The sequence below is a fragment of the Littorina saxatilis genome, linkage group LG5 (assembly GCF_037325665.1).
Source record: "Littorina saxatilis isolate snail1 linkage group LG5, US_GU_Lsax_2.0, whole genome shotgun sequence".
NCBI lineage: Eukaryota > Metazoa > Mollusca > Gastropoda > Littorinimorpha > Littorinidae > Littorina > Littorina saxatilis.
The window spans coordinates 50,907,015-50,918,192 of NC_090249.1; the positions used below are offsets into that span (position 1 = coordinate 50,907,015).

At 45.4% G+C, this 11,178-nt stretch overlaps 1 protein-coding gene across 1 annotated transcript in view; it reads left to right on the forward strand.

Moving 5' to 3' along the window:
* The window catches only part of LOC138967393 (D-aspartate oxidase-like), a 33,659-nt gene that overhangs the window by 8,260 nt on the left and 14,221 nt on the right, over positions 1–11,178 (forward strand). The gene's annotated exons all lie outside the window — the stretch shown is intronic.

The window sequence follows — 11,178 nt, forward strand, 5'->3', positions numbered from 1 at the left end:
ATATATATATATATATATATATATATATATATATATACGGCTTCTCTGTGTGTGTGTGTGTTTGTGTGTGTGTGGGGGCAACACCTGTGGATTGTAGAGTTCTGTTTGTGATGTGGTCTAGCGGCATTGGTGTGTCAGTATGTAACTCAACCCCACCCCCTGCCCTCCTCTCCTTATTTTTTGTTTCTTTCTTTCCTCTTTTTGAAAGCGGACAAACACTCAAGTCCTTAATGGCTCAAAACCGTAGGACTTTTAATATTAATTTTAACTGTGTCAGTATGTTCAGGCCTTCCTTCGAGAAGCCATAACAGTTATTCTCAATCCCGTTTGAGTGGACTTCGCCTTCAAAGGTGATTGTGGTGTTTTGGTCACTGAATCATTTTCGTGCTGTTCCCATTCCACCTGGGAGGGATTTAAGTTCATTCAAAGGGGGTCGAGTGTGACAGGGAGACTACCGTCGCCCTTCACAGCAGACTCTGCAGAGTTGTTCGCCTTAGAAGTTGTGGGCTTTCCTTCCATGTACCCGTAAGTTGTCCTTACTGTAAAAGTGAAAAGGTCGAATCAATTTATAGCCACGCAAAAAATACACTGTCATCTATCTCTATATATTTATAGATATAGATATACATATATATATATATATATATATATATATATATATATATATATATATATATACGGCTTCTCTGTGTGTGTGTGTGTGTTTGTGTGTGTGTGTGGGCACACCTGTGGATTGTAGAGTTCTGTTTGTGATGGGGTTTAGCGGCTTTTGTCTGTCTGTATGTTCTGGCATTTGAGAAGCCATAACAGATAATATAGGTGATTGTGGTGAACCGCCACGCTGTCTGTCTCTGTCTCGCGATTCACCCCGGCGAAGCCGGGTATTCCTCTAGGATATATATATACTAGATGATTACCCACTTTGCCGGGTACCGGCTTCGCCGGGAAGAAGTAGAGCCGAATACCAGGCTGCGCCTGGGACCCGGCTTTGCCGGGTGTACGCCGGCGAAGCCGGCGCACGAAGGAAAGGAGATAAACGCGCAAAACACTGGAGACCTTCTAAAAATAGTAACGTGCAGTGACCTTCTAAAAATAGTAACGTAGTAACGGGAATATGGATTGACGCCACACGGAGGAAGGGAGATAATCGCGGCTGAAAACACCGGAGAAGATAAGGAAGAGTTACTGGTAGGGCCCAAAAAAAATAGGTGTGGTTACGGTAACATAGCCAACAAAAATAGGGTAGGTAGGTAGGCAATCACTTTTTTTGTTGAACTTTTTTTTCTAATGTGTACAAATTAAACCTACTTGACAGGGAAATAAGTGTGCGACACGGGCGCTTTCGCTTTCATTGCGTTTTTTGCACTCGTTTTTGAGTCACTTGAGAAAAAGTGACTCTATGTAATCGGTCAGTGTTAGTCTGTCCGGCCGGCCGTCCGTAGACACCACCTTAACGTTGGACTTTTCTCGGAAACTATCAAAGCGATCGGGCTCATATTTTGTTTAGTCGTGACCTCCAATGACCTCTACACTTTAACGATGGTTTCGTTGACCTTTGACCTTTTTCAAGGTCACAGGTCAGCGTCAAAGGAAAAATTAGACATTTTATATCTTTGACAAAGTTCATCGGATGTGATTGAAACTTTGTAGGATTATTCTTTACATCAAAGTATTTACATCTGTAGCCTTTTACGAACGTTATCAGAAAAACAAGGGAGATAACTAGCCTTTTCTGTTCGGCAACACACAGGTCAGCGTCAAAGGAAAAATTAGACATTTTATATCTTTGACAAAGTTCATCGGATGTGATTGAAACTTTTTAGGATTATTCTTTACATCAAAGTATTTACATCTGTAGCCTTTTACGAACGTTATCAGAAAAACAAGGGAGATAACTAGCCTTTTCTGTTCGGCAACACACAACTTAACGTTGGGCTTTTCTCGGAAACTATAAAAGTGACCGGGCTCAAATTTTATGTGAACGTGACTCATTGTGTTGTGAATAGCAATTTCTTCCTGTCCATCTGATGCCTCATATAATATTCAGAACTGCGAAAGTGACTCGATCGAGCGTTTGCTCTTCTTGTTTTTTTTTGTTTTTTTTTGACAAATGTAATAAAAAGTTATAGGATCGGCCCCTAAAAATAGGGTAGGTCGGGTTACCGTAACCACACCTTTTTTTTTTTTTTTTTAGGCCTAGTGGATCCCGACCAAAAAAACCAAAATCGGTTCAGCGCGCACAGCGCTGCGCGCTGAGAGCACGTGTTGAAATATCTCATCGACCAGGGCTCGTATTCTTGAAAAAGCTGCAACATTGTGTCCTTTAAAGTCAAACTGTCGTTTAACTACCGCCCGGTATTTATTTTTACTGCCCAGTAATTATTTATTTTCCCCCGGTATTAATGTGTGTCTTCGTCGCGATATAACCTTCGTGGTTGAAAACGACGTTAAACACCAAATAAAGAAAGAAAGAATGTGTGTCTGGCGGAAGGTCGGCAGCTACCAGAATTGGTTATTTTTAGAAGAGGAGATTCCTCATGCTTGCTCCTCTCTACAAACAATATTTGAACAAGATTTATTCTTGAAAAAGCTGCAACTCATATACTGGCCTGTAAAACTCAATAAGTCCGCCAACTGCTAAGTGTTATTTATGAAACACCGGCAAGTCCTTACCGGGTTGTCTCGGAGCTGTAAAGTTAGAGGACCCCTCCCCCTCCTGTAAAGTCGCTACCTGTCAGCAACTTCACCAACACTGTCCATTAAAACCGTCAAGTTCGAATAAATCTTGTTCAAATATTGTTCGTAGATTTATGTCCCTCATGGACACACATTGGTGTCATTTAAGCACCGATGCATTGCGGTCAAATACGAGCTTTTGCTCGCGAAAGATTTCAACCGATGCTCGATCATAACGGCGTGTTGCGAAAGCGTGCTTGCGTCTTGTTTAATACATTACAGTGGCGAGAATTTAGTGTCTGATTCCGTAGCCGAACGGTTATCGAATTCGCCTGATGCGGGATTGAGTCGAGTTCGGATCGCTATCAGGCCTTACTTTTTTTTGTTTTACTCTTTGTCATTAATTTTGTTTGTTTTTGTTTATTTTCTTCGTGTGCAAAAGAGTACGTTGTAATATCAAAATTGATTTAAAAAATTAATTTTAGGCGAGAATGAGTTTTTAAAACAAAATTGATGGTTAACATGATATTACCGTTAACTACCTTGTATACGCCCACCCACTCTATGTACCAGTTTTGCCCAAAAGTGGGGGGTGGGCGTTTACTAGGTACTATACCCTTGGCAGGAGCGGGTCCTTAGCTAGAAAAACGATATTTTGGTCATTTGTCATAGAAGTGTTCAAAGGATGCATTATTGCACAAAACTCCCCCCCCCCCCTCTCTCTCTCTCTCTCACACACACACACACACACACACACACACACACACACACACACGCACACACACACACACACACACTAACACTAACACACAAAATCAACCTCTTCAGACATCACTTCCCGCCAAAAATGAAGCTTTGAAGATGAAGACCATTGTTGGAGCAGTCCGCGGTACAAGCCATCAACAACTGTACGACGAGTCAGGCTTTATTTCACTTTAAGAGAGGCGTAAACGTCAAAAATTGATATTATTTCACAAGATTGTACACCGTAAGGTGCCAAACTACTTACTTGCGATATTGCCACCATTAATATCAACTAATAATCCATATCGCCAGCGCAGACCTTTAGATAGGAAAGTTCCATCGTTTAACACTGAATTATACCAAAACTCATTTCTCCCATCTACAACACAACTCTGGAATTCTTTACCAGACTACATAAAACTTAGTAAGTCCCTCAAGCACTTTTTGTCAAAAAACGATTTAAGTCCGCCGTGTTATTGGTATTCTGGAGATCGCATATCACAAACAATTATTCACTGTAAGCTCAGGCTATATATAAGTGATCTTAATAACGATCTAGTGAGACGACACGTTACTACAGATGCATCTTGTGACTGCGGATTTCCGTCCGAAACCGTAAAACACTTCCTATTAGATTGTCCAAATTATCGCGAAGCACGTCAAGAAACCATACATACCCTCCCTAACCACAGTATTCACCTCCCCCACCTTCTAAATAGAGACAGACAGTATTCTCTAGATTTGAACAGGAACATTTTTTCCAGAGTACACTCGTTCATTGAACGTTCAGGCCGCTTTGGGTAAACCAGAATCAATGCTCCACAAGCCGGACAACAACTTTAATTTCTGCACAACTCCTACCCATCCCTCTTCTTTTTATTCCTGTTCTTCCCACCCCCTTCCTTCCTCTTACTGTCTTTCTTTATAATGATTATGCAACGTTTATTATGTTATGATAATTTTGGATGATTAATGAGATGAGGATGATTATAATGATGATGCTTTGGATTTCCAATTTGGTTTATTTAGACAAATTGTTCAACCGTTACCGCCTTACGTTATAATATCCATGCAGGAACACCATATAAGCTTCTAGCTTGTTGCTGTTACCTGTGTCTTTTGTATACATGTCATGATTGTAACATTTGTTGAAATAAACTTATGTTTAAACCAAAGATGAAGCTTTCGTTTCTTCTTTTTCCTCCCAGTCAAAAATGTATTGCGATTCTCCAGCCACTCCAGAAACCTTTTTCTGTCCAATCCCAGAAGCATGTCTAAGGAAAGGAAACAATTGAAAAACAACAATAACAGCAGACTGAATAATCTTTATTTATTTTCCTTGTCTACTAGTCCACTGGTCGGAACTGGGGGGTGGGCGTTTACTAGGTACTATACCATGTACACCTGCATGCAACTGAGATTTATAAAAGAAATTAAAATAAAATCTCCCCGTGTTTTTATTTCATTCAGTTTGCTTGGGTTGTTGCTATTGACTTTGAAACTGACACGCCGGCGAAAACGCCGGTAACGCGTGCGCAGAGAAGAGCAAGCATCGGGAATCTTCAATTCTAAAAATAACCAACTGGTAGCTGCCGACCTTCCGCTAGACACACATGAATACCGGGGAAAAATAAATAATTACTGGGCAGTAAAAATAAATACCGGGCGGTAGTTAAACGACAGTTTGACTTTGAAGGACACAATGTTGCAGCTTTTTAGCCAGCGTGTCAGTTTCAAAGTCAATAGCAACTACCCAAACAAACTGAATGAAATAAAAACACGGGGAGACCCTTTTTATTTATTTTTTATTTTTTTGTTTTTAATCTCAGTTGCATGCAGGTGGCTGCTACCGCATTTTAGGTAGGTATTTTCTCTCTCACCTTTGTTTTTTTAAGCGGGAAGCATCCTTCTTCATGGTTATTTATTTAATTTTTTTAATCAAATGTTTAAATGTTTAAGTTAACAAACTTTATCAATAAACTAATATCATGTTAACCAAAGATTAAAAAAAAACCAACTCATTCCATCCTAAATTTATTTTTTTTAAATCAATTTTGCTATTATAACGTACTCTTTTGCACATGAAGAAAATAAACAAAAATAATAAACAAATGCCAAAGAGTAAAAAAAAAATTACGGGCAGATGGAGATTTGAACTGGACTCAATCACGCATCAGGCGAACGAGAGAACCGTTCGACCACGGAATCAGTTGAAAATAATCGGACACTGTAATGTATTAAAGAAGACGCTAGCACGCTTTCACAACAAGCCGGTATGATCGAGCATCGGTTGAAATCTTTCGCGAGCGGTATCTCGTATTTGTCCGCAATGCTTAAATGACACCAATGCTTGGTGCTTAAATGACACCAATGTGTGTCCATGAGGGACATAAATCTACAAACAATATTTTAACAAGATTTATTCAAAATTTACGGTTTTAGAGGAGGGGGATGGGTCCTCTAACTTTACAGCTCGGAGACATCCGGCCCCGGGTAAGTCTTTACCGGAGTTTCATGAATAACACTTAGCGGACTTATCGAGCGGAAGTGGTTTTACAGGCCGGTATAAGAGTTGCAGCTGTTTCAAGAATACGAGCCCAGGTTGTGTCCAGGGTGTACCTCTTCTTCTTCTTCTTGGCGTTCGCAGAGGTTACACAATCAGTCCAGCACTGGTGATAAATGTTGTCGTTTTCTCCAACTCCTGTCGACTGCCGTATAGTTTGGTCTGCAAGGGAGTTGGTGACGGCCACACTTCTTTTCGTTCCTCATCTAGTAAGGGACATCGCTGTAAGATGTGTTCCGCTGTTTGGTCCTCTTGACCGCAGGCACAGGTTGGTGATGGCGCCAGCTTGAACTTTCGGTTCATGTGAGCATTGAGCCTGTTGTGGCCAGTACGCAGCCTGATGAGGTTGACTTGCTGCTCTCTGGACATTGTGTGGTAGTCATCTCTGTTTGTCCTTGGCCTCATCAATGCCTTGATGATTGTCTTCTGCTCACTAAAGCTGACACTGTTTTCAGGTTGGTCTTCCACGGCTCCTTCTTTTGCCAGCTCATCTGCCCTTTCATTTCCTGGTATCCCACAGTGTGCTGGTATCCACTGGAGGACAACTCTTCTGGTTTGTCTGACCATCTGTAATGCTTTGGCCAGCTGTGGGAGTTTGTCGTTCTCTAGGGCCTGAAGGACTGAAAGGGCGTCCGAGAGGAAGACAACTTGGTAGCAAGGGTCTGCGGAGTCCTGAACGAAGGAGGCGGCCTGCATGAGAGCTTCTGCTTCTGCTTTATAGTTTGTGCAGTGTTTGCCAGTGGCAACGCTGGATGTAGCTGTATGTCCCCCAGGGAACTGGATGAGAATGCCTGCACCTCCATTGAGCACGGCGTTAGTTGCTGATCCATCGGTGTATACATGGATCCACGCCTCTTTTGGGTACTGTTCGTCGATCAGGGCTAAGGTGAGTGCCTGTCGAGCTGTGTCATTCTGATCTTCTCCTGAGGTAACATGTGGAACACTGGTGCAGATCTGGATGCCTGGTTTCTCTGTTGCCTTGGGGGTTTCCTCTTCTTCTTGAGTCAGAGGTAGAGTGTTCTGTGGAAGGACTTCCCTGTACTGTCGAGAAAGTCTCTTGCTCTCGTGTACAAAACTGCTCCGTTTAAGCCGGTTCTTGGTGAGGTTGCTCAGTCTGTGCTTCATGGGGTGGTCGGGTAGGCACTTGAGCTTCTCGGCCTGTACCATAGTCTTGGCTTCTCTTCTCTGACAGAGGGGTTGGATGGTGGTAAGCTTCTCCATTTCCTTGATGGGCGTGGATTTCATTGCACCGGTGATGAGTCGGAGGGCCTGGTTTTGCACACGGTCAAGGCTCTGCAGGTTTGTCTTGGCTGAGGTTGACCACGCTGTGGAGCCGTACTCGAGGTGGGGTCTGATTGTTCCCTGGTATACTGTCTTCAGTATCTTCTCGTTCGCTCCCCAGGTGGTACCTGCCAGCTTCCTGAGTATGGCTAGCTTGCGCCAGACCTTCGTCTCTGCCTGTGCAATGTGTGGTTTCCAGGTCTGCCGTCTATCAAAGGTGACACCAAGGTACGTTGCTTCTTCATCCTCTCTCAGAGGAGTTCCACCAAGCCTAATGGTTCCGGCTTTCTGCTTTGGCGACAGTGTGAATAGGGTGGTGGAGGATTTCTCCTTGTTGATGGAGACGCACCAATCTTCTGCCCATGCGTTCAGCCTATCTGCCGCTTGCTGCATTCTGTAGGTGGCAGTACTTGCGTGCTCCTCCTTGCACCAGATCACAAGGTCGTCTGCGTAGAGAGCAGCTTTGATCCCCTTGGGCATCTCAGACACCAGATCGTCGATGAAGAGAAGGAAGAGTGTGGGGGAGAGGACTCCGCCCTGAGGGACGCCATGACGAAGGAGGAACTTCTTGCTTTTGGTCTGGTCGACGTTAACTCTTGCCCTGCGGTTATAGAGGTAAGAGCGAATCCACTGGTACATGTTGCTGGACACGCCTTTCCTCAGCAGTTTTACAAGGAGTCCATCTTTCCAGACCTTGTCAAAGGCCTTCTGAAGATCTATCCAGGTGACGAAGACCAGCTTCTGTTCCTGAAAGGCATCTTCAACTTCTTGCGCCAGGTAAGTGACCTGATCTTCAGTGCTGCGGAACTGTCGGAATCCAGCTTGTTCAGGGGCGAGGAGGTTCCTGGTTTCCAGGTACCACCTGAGGCACTCGTTCACAATTCTTTCCAGGGTCTTCACAACACAGCTGGTGAGGCTGATTGGGCGATAGCTGGTGGCCTTCTTTGGATCCTTCCCTTTTTTTAAGATGGGGATCATGATCGCTTCTCGCCAGAGTTGTGGTAGCGATCCTTCTTGCCAGCTGCTGTTGAAGACCTCGAGTAGCTTGTTCTCTGCTGCACTACCAAGGTGGGTTAGCATCTCGTTGGTGATGCCGTCTGGGCCAGGGGACTTCTTCGCCTTTGACTTTTTCAGAGCTGAGTGCAGCTCGTGGAGTGTGAGTGGTTGACTCATGGCGTCCACTGTCGACTGTCTGGCAGGTCTCTCTCTTTTCTCTCTTCTTGCTTCTCTCTGTTTCTCGGGGCTAACATGGAGGTTGCTCTCAGCTGCATAGCTTTCAGCAAATTGGTTGGCAGCATGCTTTCCAGTTAGCACCTTCCCGTTCTCTTCTAATGTGATCTTTCCTCTGCTGGTGTTCTCATCATTCAACTGCTTGGTGAGCCTCCAGAGCTTTCTGCCATCCTTCTCAAGGTTCAGAGAGCTTGTTTTCTCTTGCCAGCTTCTCCGTCTTGCCTGTAGCTTCTTTTTGAGAAATTTGGCTTTGGCTTCCTGGAGGCGGATGTTGTTGTTTTGTGACGGGTTGACTTCTGCTTCCCTTCTGGCGTCTGCCAGATCATCATCCAGTTCCTGCAATTCATTGCTCCAGTAGGGCTTATAGTCTCTCCTGGCACCCCTGGGAATGGACTCACGCGCTGCTCTGAGGATGCTCATGTTGAAGTCCTTCGCCACCATGTTGATGTCTCGACCCTCGACTCTGATGTCTTTGGTGAGTTCGCTGGTGCGGTGTCTAAAGAGGAACCAGTTCGCTCTTTTGTAGTTCCACCGTGGGAAGGAAGCTTCAGTGCAGGACTCCATGCCCAGGGTCAAAAAGACTGGCCGATGGTCACTTCCACCTAGCTGTTCTCCGACCTCTCTGCTGGTTAGCTGGTGCATGTCTTCCGTGCAGAAGGCTAGGTCAGGAGTTGATGTAGTGTGCCATCTTCTGGAGTAGAATGTAGGGCAGTCAAAGGGACTGTTCAAAAGGATGAGACCTTTGTCGTCCTGCCAGTTCTCCACCTCTTCTCCTCTCCGATCCAGGTGGTCATATCCCCAACTCTGTGAATGACTGTTGAAGTCACCCACCACGATGAAGTTGGAGGCCTTTGCGGGGATCGTGTCAAGGGCGAGGTGTCTATCATTGGGGCAGTAGAAGTTGACAAGATGGAATTCTGATGTCTTCGTCTGGATTCGAATCACCTGATATTCGGAGTCCTCCATGTGCGTTTCTATCAAACAGGCATTGATGTTGTTCCTGATGAGGGTCAGGATTCCTCCTTTGCTTCGGTCTGTTCTGTCGGACCTAAGGCATTGGTAGCCTCTCACTTTGAAGGACTTTTGGGGTGTCAGGTGCGTCTCCTGAATACAGCAGATGTTGATGTTCTTCTCATGCAGGATATGCTCCAACTCTGTCTTCTTGTTCAGGATACTTTCTGCGTTCCAGTGCATGACCTGAAAAGGTCGCTGCTGACTGGGTTTCTTCCTGGTTGTGGTGGTGCCAGTCACTTTCCTCCCGCGTCCCCTGGCGTGACAAGACGGACGGGAGGGACCTCCAGTAGTTGGGGCTGGGTCCCTTTGAGGCATGGGACCCGACGCTGCTCCACCCTGGGGGGTCCTCAATGGGCGAGCGCCATTTCCATCTGTGCTGGTTGATTGTGTCATCATTTGCGTAAGTGCGTGTACCCATGGTTTGTTAGAATGCGCCGTGCGGCCCGGGTCCTCCGTCTTCAGCATTCGGGGTTTTCTGTCGGGGTTACCTCACCCTTAGCTCATGGCCCGTACGTCCTACCCTGAGAGCACAGGGGGGAGGATTTTCCGGGATCCCACCCGGAGCCAGTTTGGTCCGCGGCCGCAAGCGGCTGATCTCCATATCTGAAGACCGTTCCCCTATCCGCCACCCGGGGACGCGCTGGGTTGGGGGTGGTCGCCCCACTGAAAATCCCACACTGGGTTAAGAAAGATCAGCCTGTCCCAGCAGGGTGTACCTGAATATGATCACCAAATTTGAAACAGATCCATCGAGAACCTTGGCCGCGCATCGCGCACAGACACACAGACAGACAGACAGACAGACAGACAGACACACAGACACACAGACACACAGACACTAGTCGTATATATATATAGATACGACTAGTGTCTGTCTGTCTGTTCGCGATGCACGGTCAAAGTTCTCGGTGGATCTTTTTCAAATTTGGACACCGTATTCAGCTACACCCCGGACACAACCTCATCGATGAGATATTTCAACACGTGCTCTCAGCGCGCAGCGCTGTGCGCGCTGAACCGATTTTGTGTTTTTTTTTGTCGGGATCCACTACCAGTAACTCTTCCTTATCTTCTCCAGTGTTTTCAGCCGCGATTATCTCCCTTCCTCCGTGTGGCGTCAATCCATATTCCCGTTACTACGTTACTATTTTTAGAAGGTCACTGCACGTTACTATTTTTAGAAGGTCTCCAGTGTTTTGCGCGTTTATCTCCTTTCCTTCGTGCAACAAAGCCGGGTCCCAGGCGCAGCCTGGTATTCGGCTCTACTTCTTCCCGGCGAAGCCGGTACCCGGCGAAGCGGGTAATCATCTAGTGTATGAATGTATGTGTGTATGTATGTATGTACTAGAGGTATACCCGGCTTCGCCGGGGTGAATCGCGAGACAGAGACAGACAGCGTGGCGGTTCACCACAATCACCTTTGAAGGCGAAGTCCTGTCAAACGGGATTGAGCATTTTAGAGCTTATTTCTTAGCCCTATATTATCTGTTGTGGCTTCTCAAATGCCAGAACATACAGACAGACAAAAGCCGCTTGACCCCATCACAAACATAACTCTATAATCTACAGGTGTTGCTTACACACACACACAAACACACACACACACACACACACACACAGAAGCCGTATATATATATATATGTATATCTATATCTATAAATATATAGAGA